At 38.6% G+C, this 23,127-nt stretch overlaps 1 non-coding gene across 1 annotated transcript; it reads left to right on the top strand.

The window, feature by feature from the left end:
* Positions 1-1,376: 1,376 nt before the first annotated feature.
* Positions 1,377-1,448, top strand: TRNAG-UCC. The gene has a single exon. It is a non-coding gene; the product is annotated as a tRNA-Gly (tRNA).
* Positions 1,449-23,127: the final 21,679 nt, after the last annotated feature.

Raw genomic sequence — 23,127 nt, 5'->3', positions numbered from 1 at the left:
CATGTGCACTGCATCTCACATGCAGTCAAAAAAGACTGCATCATTCAGCAGAACCCTCTTAGTTTGTTTTGTTAAATTTTAGTTGTGAATTCCCTTAACAATGTGTCCTCATGAGCTGTTTGCAGAGCGTTCCAAATAGGCTCTTGGTTGATTTTGCAGATTTTTAAAGTAAAAGATGAAAAGAAAATGAGAGAGAAGACTCTATATCCTTCCTACGGTGTACTGTGCACTGGAGAATTTCTTAAGTTTGCACAAAATTTCACCAATACCAACACTGTAAAATGGTCAGAGTATGCACAGGCCTGGGGCAGCTGCTTTGGAGCTGTTCATTCCTGAGATGCCAAGTGACAGAAAGGGTCCGGAATCAGGAGATCGATGGATGTCTGACCAATATTAGGTCTTACAACTTTTCTGACTACCACTGCAGCAAGCTGAAGACAGAGGGTTTGAGACTGACAGGGACATGAAGGTCTCTCTACTTATGACCTGTGAGCTGGCACTGACTTCTTTAAACCATAAACTTGCTACAATTCCCACATGTTAGGAATCAGATCTGTTTGTAAACAGGACATTCTCAGAAGTGAAATCACAGATGCCCTAGAATGCCCTGGCTTATTCATAGGATATCCTCACAGCTTGTGAGTTTGAGTTTTTGTTTCTCTAAAGTAGTTTGTTGGCTCTATCCACTGTAGCAGAAAACTTTTCATCACACATTATGTCATAAAAATGTACTTGAGTCTGAGATTCAGCATTTCAGTGTTGTGTTTCAGATAATCCTCTTTAAAATTTCAGCCTTTTGCCAATCTATTTAGTTTGTTTTCCATGTAATCTTAGTTTCTTTGGGTGATACCTACAAGACAAAAGCAGTAGTTGATGGAAAGGACAACATAGGTTGTTTTTTATAATTTTTTCCACCTAATTTTTCAGACATTAGATAAAAATCTCACCTTCAACATTAATGCTGGAAAGACTATTTCTTTTATTAAAAATGAAGATGTTTGTTTCATGAGGTGTATGCTGCCAGCCAGCCTTTTTTTCCAATTGTGCTATTATCCACAGTCCCCTTTATGAAGATTTTAATCCTTCTATTTGGAATTTCTTTTATACCAATGAGGATGTTGGCAATATTTCACTGTAAAATACCTTAGGGTTTTTTTCAACAAGCAAAACAAGCTTTTTTTTTTTTCAACAAAACAAACAAGCAAACAAGCTTCTGATTTTCTAGTAGCTTTGGCAGCTGTGGAGAAAACTTGCATGCTTCCCTCAGTAGCTCTTTGCCAGGCTTGAGGGCAGGTAGTAAACCCTATGGAGAAACCGGGAACAGAGGGACACAGTAAGAGAAACAGGAACACCAGCAAAGAAACTTCATCAGCGGGGCGTTGGTGGTATAGTGGTGAGCATAGCTGCCTTCCAAGCAGTTGACCCGGGTTCGATTCCCGGCCAACGCAAATGTGCTTTTTTGACGCCGTCCCTCCCGGGAGGCTCGGGAAGTTCAACACAGGGACGGGCGGAGTCCCGCGGCAGGGGAGGCGCAGCACCCATAGACGGGGTCCGCCCGGATCGGCACAGTGGGGGTGCTGAGGGGAATCCCGGGTTGCACAAGAGCCAGCAAAGGTGCCCCTGCCAGAATGAGAGCAGGGGATGACCGTGGCTTCATTCCACGAGGAGTGGTCCCACAGGTAAAGGGAGCTCCCCTTCTGCTGTGAGCTGGTGAGGCCGCTTCTGGAGCAGTGCTGGTGTCCAGGTCTGTCCTCAGTACTGGAGCGGCGTAGGAATGCTGGAGAACTGAAAAGGCTACCAGGATGGTTAGAGGCTGTGGCATTTCTGCTCTGAAGAAAGAAGAGTGGGCAAAGAGGGGGGGAAATCTTACTAATATAAGTAAATAGCTGAAGGGAATGTGCAAATAGAATGGAGCCACGCTGTGCTGTGTGGTGCCTAGTGGCAGAACAAAGGGGAATGGGTACAAACAGACACATGGAAGGTGACCTCTGAACGTCAGGAAGTACTTTTTCACTATGAGGGTGACTGAGCACTGGTACAGGTTGCCAAGAGAGGAGGTTGTGGAGTCTCCATCCTTGGAGATTTTAAAAAGCTGTCTCGACATGGTCCTGGACAACTGACTCAGTGTCCCTGCCTGAGCAGAGAGGTTGAACAGATGGCATCCAGATGTCCCTTACAACCTCAGCCATTCTGTCAGTCTGTGCATCAAGCCGAGCAGTCCAGCCAAGGCAAGAAGTGAGGGCAAAGGACCATACAAGATGTTAATGATTTCTCTAGGAGTGGGAACAGCACCAGGAGCTGGGCTGACGCAAGGCAGCCAGGGGAAGGTGTGTTACTCCGGCAGAGCTACAGGAGTGCATACAAGCTATGATTCACTACAGAGACAGTAGCTGATGCCTTCAGATGATACATCAGAGTCTAGATTTAAATACCTCCCAGGAAGACTTGCTGTCAGAGTGCCTGGTCTCGTCTTTGAGAGGGCCAACCAGTTTTGGTGATGCAATTAATCACTGTCAATCCCATGGCTCAGAATCCTGTTATACTTGAAACCTGACTCTTGACAACACTTTCAGAGAAAGTGTTCTATCCCAAAGCAATTTTGAAATAATTTCCATTATGTTTCCAAAAGCTCTTTATATGACAGTTGCAGACAGGACCTACTCACACGGTAGGCTGCAGTGAATGGAAGAAAATGCAATTATAATGAATTTTTGCTTCTTTTGTTTCAGTCTCTCTCTTTTGTTTCTTCCTCAAGTGGGTGAAAATGCACTCATAGGTTTATATAAATCAAAAGAAGGAGAGGGCTAAAGGAGCTGAGCTAGCCCGACGAGAAGTTCTAGCCATTTGCACTTCATAGCTAACTAAGAATATGTAATGACTAGAGTTTCTAGAAGTAGTGGAGAATGGGAGATACAGGCTTTGAAAATGTAGTTAAAATAGACCAGATGGATTTACAAAAGGTTGATATTTGGAAAAGGATGAAAACCTTTGCCCTTTTAGAAGAGAAGAGGTTCTGGAAGCAGTAGGTGGGTGCAGCAGGAGACAATGGACTGAAATTTAAACCAGAGGGGTTTTACTCTTCTCATTGCAACTTTTATGTTACTAAACCTAAGCTAATGGGTCAAAATGATTAGTTGACCTACTTGAATCATATTAGACTTCTGCTGGAAAAAAAAATAAAATTACTTGTTTATATAAGCCTTCATCCTCCTAGATGGAAAATCCTCACATGAAAACCTAGGAAATGCTCCAACAAGAGCTGTTGAACCACCAGAGGAACCTTCAGTTGGAATTATGGAAAGTCTTGAGATGGCCTTGTAGTGTGCACTATGACAGCATTCTATGCTAGCAGTAATCAATTAGTAGGGTCTCACAGTTGATTAGAAATGAGCTGTAATGCAGCTTTGTAATCAGCTCCCAAGAAAGGTACAATGCCATTTTAGAAGCAGGATGAAAACCACATTAAGATACAACTTCATTCATAGAATCATATCTTAGAATCAGAGTATCATAGAATGGCCTGGTTGGAAGGTACCTTAAAGATCATCTGTTTCCAACCCCCCTGCCATGGACAGAACTCCCCTTCACCAGGTTGCTCCAAGTCCCATCCAAATTGGCCTTGAACACTTCCAGGGATGGGGCAGCCATGATTTCTCTGGGCAACCTGTGCCAGTGCCTCACCCCACTCACAGTAAAGAATTTTTTTCTAATATCTAATCTATGCCTACTCTCAGTTTGAAATCACTTCCCCTTGTCATGTCACTGTATGCCTTTGTAAATGTCCCTCTCTGTCTTTCTTGTAGTTATTTGTCTTTGATTTATTCCTTCTTTTGAGTACAGGGAAAGAATTTACCTATTGCTATTATGGATGGCTTAAAAACAGAAGGGAGAACTTTCCAATAGCATCTACTTCCTGTCAACTTACTCATTGCAGGAGCACAATGTCTAAAATATCAATAATAAATTCTTTGCAAAACTTGAAGCATCTTCTTAAAAAAACCAAACTGTAGCTTTCCATCTGCAGTAATCCAAGCTTTGATATTTTAAATATCAAACATATTAAAACTTTTTTTTAAAAAAACCCACACTTGTTTAAACTGCTAACATGCTAACTGATGTTCTGCTGCTTTCTTCAGCTTCCTGCTCTGGTTCTGTGAATTCACATTTTGACATTTGCCTTACAATTAATTTATATAATTTTAGAGTATAAAGCAGATGCATTTATTTAGCGTTTGCTACACACTTCATGAAAGTAAATGGAAAAATACTGACTGTCCTGCACTTGTACATTATTGGTGCTCAAGGGAGAAGGAAGGAAGGAAGGAAGGAAGGAAGGAAGGAAGGAAGGAAGGAAGGAAGGAAGGAAGGAAGGAAAGGGAGAGAAAGGAGGGACACACATATAAACCTACAGACATACACCCACATGCCTTTCTGAGTGCATGATTTGACTTACATAGCCATAGCATTCTTCCTGAAAAATGGATAATAACACAGTATATTTTTTTCCGTTTCTTTTCTTCATCTCCTCAAAATAGACTCAGGTAGTCTTTATGCTCTAGCATATTTTTGGACTATCCAGAAGGAAAAATATACTTTCAAGAATCTTAAGAAAATTCCATTAACACACATCTTGGCCTGAGACTTCATAAACATCAAAGTAAGCTACAAGTTAATTCACTTGCATCCAGCTGCGTTTGGTGGTATGCTCATCATATTGAGGAGGCCCTTTTCTGTTTCCATCTTTCACTGCTTATGTCAAACAGTTTACAGAGAGGCAATATAAATTCAGACAGAGTGCTAGGAATGCCATCAATGAGTTTGGGAGTTTACATTGTGTTTGTGTGAGGTCACTGCATGTTGTCTTCAATGATCAATGGCCTAGTGAATGCTTTTAAAGCCAGGGGCTACCCTCAGTGTCTTTAGTTACTCCATGTTAGGTTATGTTTTATTAGAAGGGCTCAGGCAATTCTTCTCTTGCATTTTTTATAATGGATTTGTGACTGTACGGTGTTTTTTTGTGGCATTTCCCCATACTCATAACAAGAAGTCAGGTGACCAGTAAGATTAATGATATTTAACCTAGCAGTGACAGATGTAGCAGAGGTGAAAGGGTTATGTCTATTAATAAACAAAGTTTGAAAGCCTTTTAGCACCATCTTTAACATCACTCTTATCTGACCTTTTGCACAAGATGACTTTCACAGGCTTATTACAATGAGAGGGGGAAAAAACCCAACCATTTTTTTTTTTTTGGTTTTCATCTTTTTTTTATTATTTCCTTCTTTGTTTTTTTCAGATAAAATTTTAAGTTAATCATTAAGAATTTTGAGTTGTCTTCCTAAATGAATGAATGAAGTGCTGGTGGTATTGCAGATAGGATTTAACTTGGATGAAAAAATATGGTAGGTTTATTTTGGTCCCAGTGGGTGCTGACATTTTAACCCACTTATCTCTGATTTATTCAATCCTTGACAGTCCCAAAAAAGTTATGCATTTGCCTGAAGGCTCTGTAGGTGAGGCAAGTTGACATATGCTTTTTCTTTCTGTTAAAGGGGTAATCTCCTCTGCCGTCCAGTGAATGAAGCAGGGGGAAATGGAAAAGGAAAATGTTAATGATAAGGATTTTTATTTATTTTTTTTTTCAAGTTCCTTGGGCTTGTTGTAAAAAATAACCCTTAGAATTTACTTTATATAAATGCAGCCTTTAAAGGTCAATGTCTACGTGATCAATAGTAATCCACAGGTCATTAAAAACAAAATTTGTAGCATGGTAAACCTAAAAATAACCTGGGATATTTTTGAATAACTGTTTATTTAACTTCTATGCTAATAAAATTACTCAGAGCATATGACTCTATATGGCTTAAGATCAGGTGGAAATATATTTTATAATTCCACATTTAGACAAATTCCAATACACCTCATAGACCTCTAAGATCATCAAGTCCAAACTTTGATCGAATATCACCATGTTAACAAAAGCGTATCAAGAAGTGCCACATTTGCTTGTTGTTTGACCATTTTGACTTGTTTTGACTTCCGGACATAGTGACTCCTTGTAAGAGACAGTCCGAAGATCCCTCATCTGCCTCACGATCATCACCAAGGACAGAGACTGACCACAGGAGTCCTGGTGTCTGCCAAGTGTTGCCTGCAGGAGTGCCCGCTGGGTACTGGTAGGCATTCCTGAAACCTGTGCAGGTCACAATGGACTGCACCGTTCTTGCTGCCCAGGTGGGAAGGACTGCGCTGATGTGGAAAGGAATAACCTGTCCTGTACACCTGTCCTGTACACCTGTCCTGTACCTGTTTCCCAAAGCAATGGGCCTCATAACACTGGCTGTAGATCTCCCCACCTCTTGGGGAAAGGAGGGAGATGTGGAGATACAGCTAGAAAGCAGAAGTGAGAGCACTGCTAAACTCATGTCAGCTAATGCTGCTAGGCCACAAACCAAGGCAGGCAGTGCTGCCTTTGGAAGGGATGCTTGTATGTACCTGTGATAGTCAGTGCTAGCTCCTAGTTTTGCAATGTTATTATGAAATATAGATATGGTCTTGGCCAGTTGCCCCTCGCTTCTGAAAAAGACTATAAAGGGACTTTCTGAAATAACTGAGATGAGATCTCCCCACGGAAAGAAGACAAATCTATTGGCAGAAGGCCATGAGGACTTCGTCTCATCCATTGGTAGCTATTACCCCCATTTTCTTCCTCTCTACCCTTTTACTTTGTTTTTCTTTATCTCTCTCTCTCCTCTATCGCATTATCATGTTGTGGGCGCTTAATAAAGGTGCACTGTTCTGATTAAAACTGAAATCCCTTGTGTCCTTTTGCACTCTGAGATCTATAAATGAACCATCACGACCCTCTCTTGTATTAGCGGGTTGTGACACTCCCCCACTTCCCTGGGAAGCCTTTTCCAATACTTAGCCACCCTTTCAGTAAAATATTTTTTCCTCATATCCAACCTGAACCTCCCCTGAAACAACCTGAGGACAAGTTGACAATGTCTCTTATCAGCCTCCTTTCCTCCAGGCTAAACAACTTCAGCTCCCTTGGCCGCTCCTCATAGGATTTACGTTTGAGACCCTTCACCAACTTCATTGCCCTTCTCTGGACATGCTCCAGGACCTCAGTGTCTTTCTTGCAGTGAAAAACCCAAAACTGGACACAGGTCTCAGGGTGTGGCCTCACCAGTGCTGAGCACAGGGGGACAATCACTGCCCTGGTCCTGGTGGCCACAAGCCACGTCCTGCTGGTACAAGCCAAGATGCCACTGGCCTTCTTGGCCACCTGGGCACACACACTGGCTCATGTTTAGATGGCTGTCAACCAGCATACCAGCACACCCTGGACCTTCTCTGCTGGGCAGTTTTCCAGCCACTCTTCCCCCTGGCTGGGGTTGTTGTGACCCAAGTGTAGGACCTGTCACTTCACCTTTTTTAACCTCATACAACTGGCCTTGCCCCACTGATCCAGCCTGTCCAGGCTGGGCTGGATCCCAGGGTCTGAAGTTTAGTTTTGTGCTGTAGCACAGGCAGATCCTAGTCTGAAGCTAGGTGTGATAAATATCAGAGAATTACCAGTAAAAACTCTGATTCTGTATTTCTGGGCTCTCTGTGAAGCTGAAAGTAGAGGAATCCAAGTGAAAGAAAAATGGATGGGGTGTGGTCATAATGTCTCGTTTCAGTAATTCTGGGAGGAAGGACAGGGTCCCACCACCTCAGCTAGGAATGCACACGAGTTTGCTTTTTTCGTATCTTGAGGAGAAGAACCTTGTGTTCCCAGCTAGCACTTGCAATGCTTTAGGATGCCCCTGAAGCTAAAACTGACAAAACTTACCTATACCTGACTGAAGAAATGTACTCCCAGGGAGCATAGAGCTTCCTTCCAGGGCATGATGCATTAGCTGCCTCAGTAACTAATCTGGTCTCCAACCTCTGGATTTCTGGGAAGATGTGTCTTGCCTAATGTCAAGATGTGCAGAATGAGAAATGCATAATCAGGAAGGTTATTTCTCCTACAACTGGCCATGCTAAGACTCCTGCCCTCTTAGCTATATAATAGTTCAATTTTGACTGGAAATCAGTTGAGGGTTTTTTCAAAAGTGAAATAAACTTAATCAGATTTCTGCTGTTTCCTTGTCTCATTTTAGTCTAGGGGGTGAAAAACAAGTGAAAACTGAAAGAGCTTTTTTTTCATTTATTCCCCTTTTTCTTTTAGGCATTTACAATATAGAAATGGTAATTTGAGAATAAGGCCATCTAGAAGAAAGAAACATTAGCATTTTGTTATAAATAAGTTACCTTAAGGATTGTAATTTTCATAGTCATGCAAAGATAAATAGTGGTTTAAAATGACATAATGGGTCACCAACTGGCTGATAGAAATAATCAGTAGCACAAAGAAAGCAGAAATCCTAAGTTTTCACTTCACACTTCTGTTTCCACATTGATATAGTTCTTTTTCATCTCATGCTGTCAAACTACTTCAGTTATTAAAGTTAAAGGGCATAATCTGTTTTCCAATAGCACAAGAGCAAAACTGACTGTCGATGTACTCCATTAGATGCCTAGGGCCTGATCCAAGTCTCCTCCAAGTCAAATGACACACAGCCACTGACTATTGGAAATTGGCTGACACCAGGAGCTGCAAGCAAAACCAAAACAGGAAATTCTGTTCTCTCTGTTCTGCATGATCAGCGAGCCCTAGTATGGATCCCTCATTTAAGAGACACTTTAACATATTATTCAATTAGACTTTAGTTTTCATTCCATTCAAGAAAGTAATGTTTTATTCTCTCTTGATAAATAAGCAGAGTCACATGTCTAGATGGTTTTCCAGAGAATTAAATCCCTCTTCCATTCTTTTATCTACATTTCTCTCTGCTGCTTCACAACAGTTCAAGTATAATAAGTAGCCTAGTACTCTTTGCAGACTTGTATTGAGTCTTCAAACAACTAAGAAAATGAAACATGAAATCAGGATTTATGTGACCTGGATGGCATATGATCATTTTTTTAGATTAAAACAACCCAACCAAAACCCCCAGTGTGCTTAATTGTTTCATATTTCCAGTCCCACCACTGCTTTGTGGCCCATATTTCTCTGACACTCCAGACTGTCCCAAAGAAAACATGACATTATTCATTAGATCCTTTGCTCATTCTCTCATCTGTTCATTGGAACTGAGGTCTTTCTATGCTCACACAAGGATACTAGTGCTGGAACCCAAAGTGCAGGGAATGTTTCTCTGCCTGTCCTGAGGGACCCATCCCCCCAGGAAAACACTGTTTTTAACCATCATCCATGGAGAAAGCTGCCAAGGCTTTGGGATGAATTAGAATCTACAAGGGTGTGAGTTAGATGATAGTACAATATATAGTTTGTCACAGGGTGAAAAATTTAGAGTTTTAAGTTTATTAATATGGTAAGTAGATGAAGGCAAGATGGAGGATCCCTGTCGTTTTTCAGGTAGCACAGAATGATTGGTTAGGAAATGCCACAGCACAGGCTGCGTGAATGGATAGTTCATTAGGCATTGGTAGAAAAGTAATAATAATATATGTTCCTAATGACAATTGGGTAATTTACCTTTAAAAGGGCCTTGAGTTTCCTGCATTTTGTCTTTTGGTACTTGCTCTGCTTCATGCTATGTTGGTGGCATGTAAATTACTGATAAGATATAATAAACAATCTGAAGACTGAGAAGATCCAAAAGTCCCGTTCGTCTCTTATTCCTGGAAAAGACTTTCTCACCCATCTGGGGAGGACATGTAGGGGTCGAAAACCCGCACAACTAGGAACATAAATAATGCCATTGTCAAATCATTCTTATTTCTCTTTGAGAATTCACGATAGTTCTAGAAAACCTTGAAGATAGTGATCATCAGTAGCTGACATTGAGAAGGCAGCATTGGGAAGCTGCCATGAAGAGCAGCATGTTCTGTCATCAGCAACTTCTTACTTCCAGAATCTGAAGTTTGGGTGTCCAACTCCATATTTAAAAGAAGTTTCTGTAATTTCCTTATATTAATAAAGAATTTCATACTATTCCAGTTTCACTTTAGAACAAATTGTTGATAAATAAAACTTGTACTCTAGTATACTTGCCACTAGTAGGTATTAATGAGCACTGACGTCTCTTCTCTTTAGAAATTCATGAGTAGGAAAGGAAAAAGCAGCTTTCTTAAAAGAAATTATATTTACTAGTAAGGAAAAACCATGTTGGCTTCGGTGGTTCTACAGGTCCTATTACCATGAAGTTAGAGCAATTTAAAGTCTTTAGTGTTTTCTGTGAAGTAGTGAAAAACTGTCCTTCCCAATTTTGCAGATGGGTGAAAAAAGGCAGTGTAGCTACATTTCGTGTCTCTGAGGCATAAAGGAAGCCAACCGTCTGCCTCAGGAGAATCTGTGACAGAACAGCTACTTCAATCCAGGTTTTCTAATGGTCTGACCAGTGGAGTGTTCTTCCCATCCTGCAGTTGGAAAAGTTATTTAAAAGCTGCAAATATATCTTTTGGTGCCTCAGAACAGTTTCCTCTCAGCAACTTCTACCAGCAGCTTGTATTCTGGTGCCTCTCTCCATTATCTTAATTTCTCCCTGTGGCTTTGTGGACACCTCCCTCCACTTCTTTCATTCTACCCATTCTGCTTGGAATCTGGCCCCATGCTCCCCAGCCTGCTTTTCAGTGTTGGGAAGAGGAAAGGACAGATCATTAGTGTTCAATGGTTTTCTCAGCAGGTAATCTAGCCAGATAAATTAGTCCATATTTAAAGCCCTAGGTCAGAGGGATTTACTTTGTGGACAGTGGGAGGGTCTGAGTTTCTGTGCAGTGAAGACAAGGCCTTAGAGAATGCCTCAGCACAGGCAGTGCTTTTGCTGGCAATTAGAGCCAATTTGGTGTAAGATTATAGGTCTCATGTCTTTGAACGAGTATGCTGAAACAGTTATCTCTCCAACAATTTTGTGGTACAGACATACAATCACAACAAAGCCCTGTGAATCCATGAGAGATTTTCATGGGGAATCAGGGTTAGAAACTTGCAGCCCCTGGCACTCTAATTAGGTATAATTTGTTTTGCTGACTGCTGTCTTTAAAGCCTCCAGTTATCCTTCGTATATGGTAGAACTAGTAGACCATTAGGGTCACAGTGCTTCTGTGATGTGTGACCCTGTCTAGGTCTGGTTTCATACCAGAGAGGATCATCCTGCCTGCATGGGGCTGGTCATTCGGGTGCCACCACAGTGTCCCACTGTGCTGCAGAAGAGGAGCTGAGGTGACACGATGAAAAGGGGAGACCTTCTTTCTCTGTCCTCCTTTCCACCTTCTGTGGTGTGAGGCCTCGATCTCATTTCTGTCCTTCTGAAGCCCTTACTCATGATATATAATATTAAAAATCACCTAGGATACTCAGTGGCATAGCTTGATCAAAGAAGGGTTAAAAGAAGTTAGTAGCATGGCATTAAGCAAGCCTGAAAAATCTGTCCAAAAAATCTGGATAAACACCTAGGTCGATTAGACCTCACTGAGCTTTGCCCTGCCAAAGCTGACTGACTGCAGTTTTTTGGCTGGTTAATTTAAAATCACATCACGTATGGATACACTATTCTGCTTTTACAGGAGGGTAACCTTAGCCATAGTTTAACTCAAGTGTTATGTGTTGTGAATCTCTCCAGATAACTCAGTTTGACCACCAGTATGGAACAACTTTTCATCCAGAGACTTTTGTTTTACTTTCTGTATTAAGTTTTCTTAATATAGATTACCAGATACTCCAGAGAGAATCAGCTGCCATCACTGTTTAGATTTGTCTCTGCAGAAATCAAATTAAATAACATATCTAAATCCTTAAAGCAAAGTGGTAGTGTCTGTTCTGGCTCCATTTTCACTTGCACAGCACTTTTTTTTAGGAGAAGAAACCTCTTTATGCTTTCTCAGGAATTCACTAAAGATTAGTTTAGATTCACTAACAAGGGAGGCTGGTGGAAACTCCATAATGTTCCAATTTTCCAGTTCTTCACCACAGATGTATTTTCTACCTATGGCAATTACATGCATCAGGATGGATCATAAAATGGTATTCACTAAATTGAATTTACAGTCTCTTATATGTTTCCAAGTCAACTTTTGATTTTGATGGAAAAAGACATAGCCTTAAAGCCATCAAGCTCTCTTAAAAAAACAAAACCACCTACATTTTTTAAAGCAAATTTATCTTTTAACTGTGAAATATGAATTGAATCTTTGTGGAGTCAGCAGTGCCAGGATTTCGGTGGTGCACGGAACAAAATACATTATTTTTACACCTTATGAAAATTAGTTTAGTCAGGTCTTATCCTAGACTTGTGCATAATAACCAGAGAGAGTTCACCAGAGATATTCAGATATGATAGCTTCAGAAGAGGATTACTGTTCAAACTAATCAGTTTTTATCAGACCACACATGTAAAGAAACCCAAGATTTCTCGGCTGATATGGAATGGAAACGCTCTCAGAACACAATTATACTGCTCTGGACCCCATCAACTGCTTGTTCATGGGCACACTCTTCCCTGGACCTCCTGAAAACTACATCCTGCAGTGTCTTTTTAAGACATACAGATACACAGATATGTAATATTAATAAATGATAGTCTGGGAACTTATTTACCTTAATTCTTACATGAGGCTTCTGGATTTTTTTTTCTTTTTAAATTTTTTATTTTTTGTTAATCCGTGGATGTAAGGGTGGACCTCTGTCAAATTTGTCACTGTGGAGCAACCTGAATGGTGGTAAAAAATTATTGTCCATATGTAAAATCAATGTCTGGAATGCATGAATACACTTTAATTGGTTTTCAAGTGATCAGCATGGAAGACTGATGGGCTTTTACACATACCCTGGCAAAAAAGTGAGTTTAGAGATTTTAGCAGCAGCTGGAAAGAGCAGCAGTAAGTGCCCAGTCAGCTCTGGAGCCAAGAAGCAAATTTTCTGTGCAGCAGAGTCTAAAAATCTTTGCTTTAGATACCCTTAGTGATCTCTGCCAAAACCAAGCTAGGTAATGGCAGATTTTACACCCCAGAATATACTTTAATTTGCCTAATTTTGGCAAGTAAGTGGATTAGCATTTTGTTCAGCAGAGGGTAGAAATAAGTGAATTCAGTGGGACCATAAAGGCTCTGGTACCTATGATACTTGCCTTCTGCTTTTATGGAAAAAGTCACCTACTACATTCATATTCTATGGCCAATAAAATATTCTCAATTAAATAACATTAGCCAAGACAAAGGCAGTCTATGGTATCAGACATAAATTTATTTCTTAGATAATCAGAAAAACCACAGGGTACAATGTGAAGGGGACCAAAATTGCCTTAAGATGTTGGCTGTTGCTGCTGTGAGGCAGAAAGCAGATCCTTTAGGTGCCTACCTTTGATGTAAAACTGATCTGTGATTTTTCCAAACTGTTTGGAAAGATAAAAGAAATGGTAGCTATTTCACTTTCTAAAAAATATGGATATCTAATTAATGTTTTTTCAATGGTGAATTAAATTTTGATTTTGGAAGGAAAATATATGTTTGAAAACATGATATACCTATTTATGTTAAATCATCAGTGGGTTTATATCTGTGCTGGTCCACAGAGTTCAGCTGAGTGGCACAGACTTTGTAAGAACTAGCTCTTCAATTTTAAACAAGCAGTAAAAACCTGCCTGCTCTCTAAATTTATAAATTATTGACACAGAATCAGTGAGACTGCAACAGCTAATTGGCCCCTGTGGTCAATTCTCAATGGTTCTGAGAAGTTCATTGGTTTCAGATAAAGGTTTTTTGTTGAGCTGTAGGCTGAAATATTCCCAGAGTTTGAACAAGTTCATGTTCTTTTCTTTCTAAATAGCATATATCAAGGCCAAGTCTTGGGCAGGAACAATGAGGTCGAGATATGTCCTTGGTAAGGAAAAATGTGAGATTTGGAATTGGCCTCTAACATGGATTCAGTTTTGAAATACTGTATCTTAAAAAGTAGAAGTGGAATTTAAACTTTTTATAACATTTGTGGTTGTAGATCTAGGAACTGATCTATGAAGTTAAGAACGTACATCTTTAGAATTATCCAACTGTGTGTTTTGTGTCAGTTGTTATATTATTTCTGTATCAAGTACTAATATCACACTGTTTTTGTTCTTGAATAATTTATGATGATTTCTGTTTTAAATTCAGGAATAAAGTTTCTTTGCCATCAAAATTTTAAGTTTCGTCTGAGGGAAATTTCAGAAAAACCAATTCAAATTGGTCAAATATTTTCTCACATAAAACAACTTAATAAAATTATGAACTAAGTCTTTCAGTTTTAAAATGGAGGTGTTAAATTTTGCTTTCTGTTACCAGGGAAACCTATAGGTTATATATAGGTGTGCTGTTTCCACAAAATGAGCTAGTCATTTCAATTCTGTGTTGTGTATGTGGAAAGAATTAAACACCTCTAAATGGGATCCACAAAGGCAATGCACTAAGGAGGTAGTGATCGTAAGTACAGAGAAAAGTGGAAAAGCTTGCACCCAGAACTCTGGAAAGGGTCAGGGTTTTTTACTGGGCCACCTTCACCCTCTTGAGAGTCAAGTAGATGAGTTGCCTCTAAGAGTCACCTTTAGCATCTTAATCTAAGCTCCTCACTTTTAAAATTGAAGATCTTTAGAGACCATCTTCCACTAAAGACACAGTTTGCTGCAGAAAGACTGCTTACAGGCAAGAAGTATGATTTCTATAATAATAATAACAACTTTTAATAACTTTCCTAGAAGTGACTCTATAGTTCTTCAAATTGAAAACATAAGTCTAAGATGACTGCAGTACTGTCATTCACAAAATTAAAAATCTGCTTCAAAGAAGAATGAAGAAACCTATATTCATGCACCAGGAAAATTTTGCTCAATTCAGAAAGTATATCCTTCTTATTAGAAGTTATGACCAGTTATAAATATTTCAGAAGCCAAATACTAGACAGTCTCAGAAGACTCTAGTCAACCAATTCCATATTTAATATTTATAATCTTTCTCTGACATCAGTGGGACTATGCACAGATGTAAGCACATACGCTTGTGAATGCATTGGCATGGTAGAGACTTAAAACAAATGAGGATTATAATGGCTGCTTTGCAGAAAGGAGAAGAAAATTAATGAAAATAAGAATTAATATATAGCTTGATTATTATATAATAATAAAATTATTAAGCAAAAAACCCTATTTTATCCAATTTAACAGGATTTTGATAGGGTATATGGTATTTTCAAGGCCACAATTTTGATAATATGGAAATTCCCAGTCATCTTCTATCATTAGGCAATATGTTGTCCAGGCTTGGGATGTCGGGTAGTTTCTTCTGTAAGGACGTGCTTCTCCAGTAGCTTGGAAGAATCAGAGGCACCTTTCTGTTCCTGAAAGGTTGTTCTTCCATCTTACCTGTATTGTACCAACACTTCCACAGGAATGCCGGGTCTCAAGGCCCACCAATAAGCAGGGAACTCTCAAGGAGAAACTGCATCTGGTGGTTTCATTTATGTCATGATTTGCAATGAGTCAAAACAACAAGTGTTCTTACATATTAACATTATGGAAACTGGGTGTTCTTTTTATTTTGGAGCTAGCAGACGAGATATGAAGCCAATATAATGAACATTTCTAATGTATTAATGTTTAATGTATTAAACAAAGAACCACCTCTTTTAAGCAATGAGCTATTAGCTTCTAGTATCCTGACCACATGCCAAATTGGGTTAAATATATTCTGCCAGCTTAAATCTCTTTGGCAGTTTCAGGCACTCTAGTTACTCTTGTTACTCTGGGGCCAGAGTCTACCACTGAATGTGCATGTTTCCACTGACTTGTGTCCAAGGGCAGATTTTGGCTGCTGGAAATGGTTGTGTACTGTAGTGCTACTGGCCCTGAACTGATTCCTTCCATCCAAGGGGTAGCTGCATTCCGCTGAAATGATGATCCTTTTATTCATACAGGGTGTTTGGAAAAGGAATAAGGAAGAGGAATAGAGAGCAAAGAATAATAGAGGTTTGAATTATGAAGCCTGCAGAGAACATTTGACTGTAATAGGGTCCTACTGACCTTTCTAAAATTGGGAGGCTGTGGTGCTTTTACAAACTGCTGACATTTGCAGTCTTCAGAATTTGGACAGTCATAACCCACAATTACGGGCATACTAAGGACCTCCTTATGAAGACAAATTCTTGATGAGACACAGATGTTTGTCAGGACCATACCCATGTGAAAAAAAATCCAAGAAACTGAATTTGTATTCTTCAAGGCATCTTTAGGTTTTTTGGCATTTTTAATTAAAGTGCTGTGAGGCTACAGACAGGAAAAACGAGACAGCAAGCTTACTAACCTTGCACAGCATGCTTATAAGATATTTTTCTGTTTCCCTTCTAGTATGTGTTTCCTCGTATGTCTTTTAAAAGGGCAGAAAATAGGGCAGATTGCACATTAGGTTATATATAAATGAAACTGAGGGCCTGACTTTCCTCTCACAGCTCTAGAAAGTCAGGAATCCTAAAACAACACAAAGTTTTGTAGTATAAACCCAGATTGAGCATAGATGGGCTTGATGTGATATAAAAACAAATAAAAGGTGAGAATGTAATAATTTGTTACTAGGAAGCTGGATAATGGAAGGGGATTAGACAGCAGGTGGTGGTGGGTGTAGATGTAGGGAATATGAGAGTGCTGTAGGACCATCTGTTCACACTGTTCTCACACCATTAGCTGGGTGTTTCTGTTGCAGACCTCTAAGCATCTGGCTGTACTCTTGGGGCTGCAGGCTCTCCTCCTTTGGAGGGGAAAGTGTTAGCTTTGTCTTGGAACCTTTTTGCTCTGTTTCTTTGTATGTTCCTTGCTCCCATCTCTGACCTCAAACTCTACCCATGAACAGAAACACATGAAGAACTCATGCAAAAGGTGTGCCTGCTAAGGAGAGTAGATTGAACAACAGCAAATAGAAGTGTGGCCTATGCTTTGTTCTTATTAAAACCATATGGGGATTAATCCATGACCTGACATAATGGTCCATCTTCTGTTTGCAATTGACCCTGTTAATAGATGTCACAGCAACACCAGAGTAACTCTCATGGGCTGAGACTTCAGTGTGCTGGATGTTGCACAGCCAAACAGCAGAGGTGTTCCTTGTCTTAGAGAGCTTACACATGCATGATATTCACCTGGGAAATAATCACCATTTTTTTTTTTCTTCTCGTATACTCCAAATATTTGGTTTTTTTAATCATAATAACAACAACAACAATGTATGCCTTTGCAGTATTCAAAAATTCTTGTCATTTCCTTCTTTAGAAATACACAATTTATAGAGATTAAGACACCTTTTTTTCTTTTAAACCTTCACTATTTCCTTAGCAATGGCACTCAGCTTGTCTCCTGATCTCCATGCAGTTTCCTGTAAAGAGTATATATTACCATAACCTTTGAAATGTAGTGGAAACCAGGAGTTTATTTCCAGACCTGGATCCAAAGTAAAGTCCTATTTGGGAGCTAAAAAATGTTTCAGTGTTGAAACATTTCTTTGATAGCTAGGAAAAGCTTTTCCATACTTTTGTGATTTAAAAATACCTGCTTGTCTCCCATTTGGCCATTCTATAACCAGCATTGCCTCTTAGTGACATCTGCTGGAAGAGATAGCATTGAAACATGTTCAGGTTTTCTCCACGCTTGCTACCTGCCAGCATTCAGCTCCTAAGGGAAAAAACCAACTCACTCTGTATTTCAGAGTGATACTTGGCCAGTTCTGCTTTGAACTTTTCCTTATACCACAGGACAACTGTTCTTCACCTTCTTCTTGTCCTGACATAAAGGGAATGACCCATATGCCAACATGACAAGGCTCCAGAAAGTTATAAAAGCTTCATTGTAAGGCTAAATCCTTAACAGGGATTAGAGCAGTTTGCACGAAGGAAAAGAGAGGAAGTGCATTAGAGCAGGAAGTCATTAAAATAATGAGTCACTTGGCAGAATCCAGTCTTTCTATAGGGTTTATACATTTTTTGCAAGTAGATTTACATTTTCAAGATTGTGCAATTTAAGCTGCATCTTCCACGTAGCTTTTCTTCTGCTACTCCTTGCCAAGAAAACCAGCTGGAGGGGTTTAGTAATGAACTAAGATAGGAATATTTTCTCTTTTTCCTACATATCACTGTTATGGTGTGCATCTCTTATCTACTTAATATTGGCTCTTACTGTAGCTGTAATGCTATCATTTCACGTTTTGATATATCTTGTACTTCTTGTAAACTAGAACATGCATATTACTATATAAAACTAGAGACTAAATTGTTTCATAAGTATATCTGGACATATGTGACTAAGAGTGTGAAGTCAAAAACATAAGATGAAGTTTTTTTCAAACTTTATCATTGGTCTGTATTTTCATGGAAACAGCATAATATACTGATCTCTGCGTAAATCAGTGAGAAGATATAGAGTTTTACTAGAGGAAATCAGGAATTTAATCTCCAAAAATAAAAAGTCATCATATTATTTGGTTTTTTCCTCCACTTTGTCAGGTTTTGTTTACGACAAATACCAGTTTAGAGCAGATATCTTGATCTCTAACTCTTTGCTGGCTAAAGTTAGGTGAGGTAAGTAACCCCTCAATGACTACAAGAGCTAACAGCTTATAGCACTTATCCAAATTTTCAGGAAAGGCAATATTTTCAAGTGAAAGAACTGTATTTTTACTAGATCATTTTCTATATCTGAGAAAAATGAATCAACTTTTGAATATACAGTCTTTCCTCAAGTCTAAAGTATACACAAGTCCTCAGACTGATCTGTATCTCTTTGCATTTGCTTCCTAGAGCATCTCCTGCTCTTTATATATGGATTCTAAACCTGGAACTCATCACCATTTAGAAGTGAAAGCCAATATTTGCAACCTTCTGCTTGCTGTCACCTCACATGGAAAGATACATTCCTTTGTTTTTTTATGCTCTAATTTTTTTTAACATCTGCAGTTCTGATCTGAATAAGTCAGAGTTTGTTCACAAATAAAACATTTTTATGAGTCAGTAGTCAAATCTATCAGTGATGTAATCCTCTGGACTGCACTGGCATTGTGTTAAGTTGATTACATCCCAGGTACTATGTCTGGAAGTTGAAAAAGTAAAACGTGTCACCATCTCAGTTAATTTGCACTGTGATTATAAGATAATTAACCCCCATCAGAGGAAGCAATTGCTGTAGGAAAAGGAGTTGGATTTCAGTTATATACACATCATAACAAATGAAATGTGCAACTAAACAGATGCATTTTTTGTGACAATATAATTTGAACTCTTTTATATGGTTTCCTGACCCTTATTCAGTTCAAAACCAAATTCCCTCTCACCAGTTTCCAGTGTTCAACTGTTACTGAGTACTCCTATTTTCAAAGGTTTATGCTGTTGTATTGTGTGGGATTGCTTTGCCCTGAGATAGTCAAGGCTGAAACAAGACTCCCATGATTTTCTTCTTGGTTGGTGGGGGGAAAAATAAGTACCTGGAGAGTGTGATTCAGTCCATTGCAATGCAGGCAAGCGCAAGCAGTGAAGTGGCACACCTCTGGATGTGCCTAGGCTGCGTGGGGAGTCTAAGGGGATTAAATTTAGACATTTAAAATTAGGTGAGGGAAACTTCCCAGTGCCCTTTCAATATCCAATAGACAGTAGACTCACAGTCATTTTGCTGCAGATTCCAGTTTGTGAATGCAATGTATTTTTACCCCAGGGCATGACTATGCTATAATTAAGTGATTTAAACAGCATGGGTTTTAGTTGCCAAATATATACACCGGATCTCAAGAAAACTTTTTGTAGTTTATGCTGAAGTCCACTTCCCACATTTTTGTTTCTCTCAGTATCTAAGCTCCTGAGGTTTCAATGACACCTGACTGCAGTTCAGACATATCTAAAGGCAATGCTCTGTATCATTAAATGCCTGATTTGTCTGCTGTAAAACTCTTCATGGAAGACTTGCCCAAGTCATTTTTGCAGCTATTGTAATCTGAAAAGGTAATAATATTCAGAAGTTAGTGTAAAAGAAGCCTATATGATGGTATTAACTTTTATTCCTTTTCATTATAGATATTTTAATGTGAACCTTAGACAATCTCTTTCCATTTTCTCTTTAAGGAGGCATTGGGCACTCAGGTAATATTTTATCCTGGTTTATTTTTTTTACTGAAAATGATTATTAAGCACAAAGTGTATATGCTATACATTCAAATCAAATACAATGCATATTTTTTCTCTACAATATTGCAATTAAATTATAATTATTTGCTTAGAAAGTATCTGCTTTTAACTCCCTCCATGTTCCCCTCTCAGGGCTATTTTTCTGTCACTTTAAAATGAAATATAAGAATATTAGTTACTTTTATTCTTTCAAAAATTGATGTAAGACCTGTTGATAATTTCTCATCTTACTGATTAATTCCCTGTAGAATTACTGACATGTTTTTACATTAACTGCAGCACTGTGCTGACTACTCTAAACACCTTGTACTTCTTCAATCAAGCTGAATTAGTTTATCGAGCAGGAGGTGCAGAAAACAGCCACTAGGATGGTCTTTTGTACAACTGAGGAGTGTTCCATATGTTCATGTTCAAGCTTTCTCCAGTCTTCAGTTTGGACACAGCTTTTCTACAGGAAAGCAGCAACTCAGCATCCTTGGCAGGAAACAATGAAAGTCCATTTTGTGCAGGTGATAGAGAGGTTCTAGAAGGATATAATTCTCAACATATCCTCTGGCACAGTGAGCAGGACATTAAAATAGGCATGAATCTCTTTTTTGGAAGAAGTATTTCTGTATTACATTTTTTTTTTTCCCGAGCTTTTGAAATATTAAAACATGTCTTTTGTACTATTTAAAATACTTGCACTTCCTTTGAGACCTAGCTTTCTTCTTTTACATCCTCACTATCAAGGCAAATACTGAAGATCTCCCTGGGTATCACTAATGTAATTATTAGAGTTTCAAGAAAGTGCCTTGAAATTCATGTCAGTGAAGGTGTGGCTCTGGCTCTATTGAAATTCTGGTAATATTTCCCATTCATTTAATAGAAGGAACAAACTTTAAAGTTATGTTAACTTTGTGCAGTCTGAAGAGCACTTGCTATTTTCTAAACTGTTTTCTAAAGCTACAAGACCAGTTCAGTTGCAGCACTTGAACAACAACAACAAAATTAGCAGGTTATGATATAAAAGGTATATTTTACCATAGATGATTTTGCTCGATTAACATCCTTCTCTCTCACCAATATAATTTAGAGTTCCTTATGAAACAGGAAACAAAAGTGATAAGGCACATCCACATTTTCATTTGCTTGGTTTGTCATGTTTTGGATGAGAGCCAAAGCTCAGAAGTGGGGGAAAATACCTGGCTGGCATTTTACTAAACAGTATAACCTCCTCTTTCAACTTCAAAAGAACGACAGGATTTTGTTTCCTTTGTTTTTCTTAATATCTCCTATTAAAGGGGACAATATCAAAGACGGGAAATCTGACTTTCTATGGATTAAATGATTTTTGGTTCTCCATTTCCTTCAGATACATGCAGAAGCTTTTCTCAGTTCTCTCTCCTGGCAAACCTGTTTTTCCACTTTTCTCTTTACATTGTAATCCAGCAGGTGTGATGCTTTCTGAGGCTGACCAAAACTTGCTGTTGCCTTTTGTTTCACTGTTTTTAAAACTACCTTTATGAAATCAGTGCTGATGAGGCACACACAGGACACATTAGTAATTATATAAAAATTAGTTGCAATAAATGAGTAATAGAGTTTAATGTTTTGCATTCAAAAAAAAACCAAAGCAAAAAAAGAAACGTGTTACAAACCTTGAAAAGAAGATTTTTTATCAACAAGTTACAGATTGCCAGTAATCAAATTTTGTTATGTACCATCTGAGTGTTCAAGAGAGAAAATTAAGATGCACACAATACAACTATGTAGATGTGCTTGCAGTCCTTAAAAATGTCCTGTACCTTACAATTTCCATACAGTGCTTAACAATGTAAGGTTTATTACTTATATAAGAGTGCAATGATCCTTATGTAATATCTGGGATAGGAATCAATGTCTGAACAAAGTAAATTAGTTGACTCATCTTCCCAAATTGAGAAAACATAGTTAACTGATTAAAAACCAGATTAAAAACCAGATTTCACTGGGATTTGTTCTGCACACTTTCATCCTTCCTTTCACCAGTCCAGATCTGAAATAAAAACTGAAATAAAGACCATTTTTAGCACTAAGGACAAGGAACAACTTTCATTTAGCTACTGGTAATTAGACAGTTGTTCTGCTTGATGTATTTCAGGTTTTGCATAGGGCAGAGAAAAGGGAATATTGACAGGGAGAGATACTTGAGTACTTATCAAATCTATGGAGATTTCCAGACTATATCATAAATGGGAATGTGTTCTTCATTTTGGTCTGACATTCTATTGGCAGTTCTCCATCACTCTGGGCCAACTTCATCTCTCTGGTCAATCCACTCAAACCAGTAGCTCTTTATCAATGTAGATGAATTTAACTCACTCTTCTCTGTCTGCAGCCAGTAAAGTTTCTTTTAAAAGCTATTATTGCCATGTCTTAGCGTTTTCTTAAATGGATAGTTTCAACCAGTGTCGCCATAAACAATAAGAGTTGTGATGAAATATTTTAAAATACATGGTTGTCAGAATTAACATAAAAGCCAAGCCCCTATATCACTGAAAATTGTAATGGTTGTCTTCCTCATCCAGCAATATATTATGGACACTAAACAAACTGTTATGTCATTTTATAAAATGTCACTATGTAAATGGATGTTTTAAAAGGAAAATTCTAAACCAGGTAATTTTACAAGGCCACTACAAAATAAAAAAAAAAAACTATTTTAATTAATTTATCTTATCTCAATTCTAAGTGATCACAATACTCTTAAATAAGGCTAAAAATTGCACAGATATCATTCTTCCTTTGGAAAATAAAGACATTTCTCATGTTTTCATAAAACACGGGAATCCCTTATGTGTACCTTGAGTCATGGTATTTGAGTCCTATGGCCAATGTAGCTTGCTTTCCATAAGTCCATTGTAGATCTGCCA

Source organism: Corvus hawaiiensis, chromosome 1, assembly GCF_020740725.1.
Source record: "Corvus hawaiiensis isolate bCorHaw1 chromosome 1, bCorHaw1.pri.cur, whole genome shotgun sequence".
NCBI lineage: Eukaryota > Metazoa > Chordata > Aves > Passeriformes > Corvidae > Corvus > Corvus hawaiiensis.
This window is presented reverse-complemented; position numbering and strand designations above follow the sequence as displayed.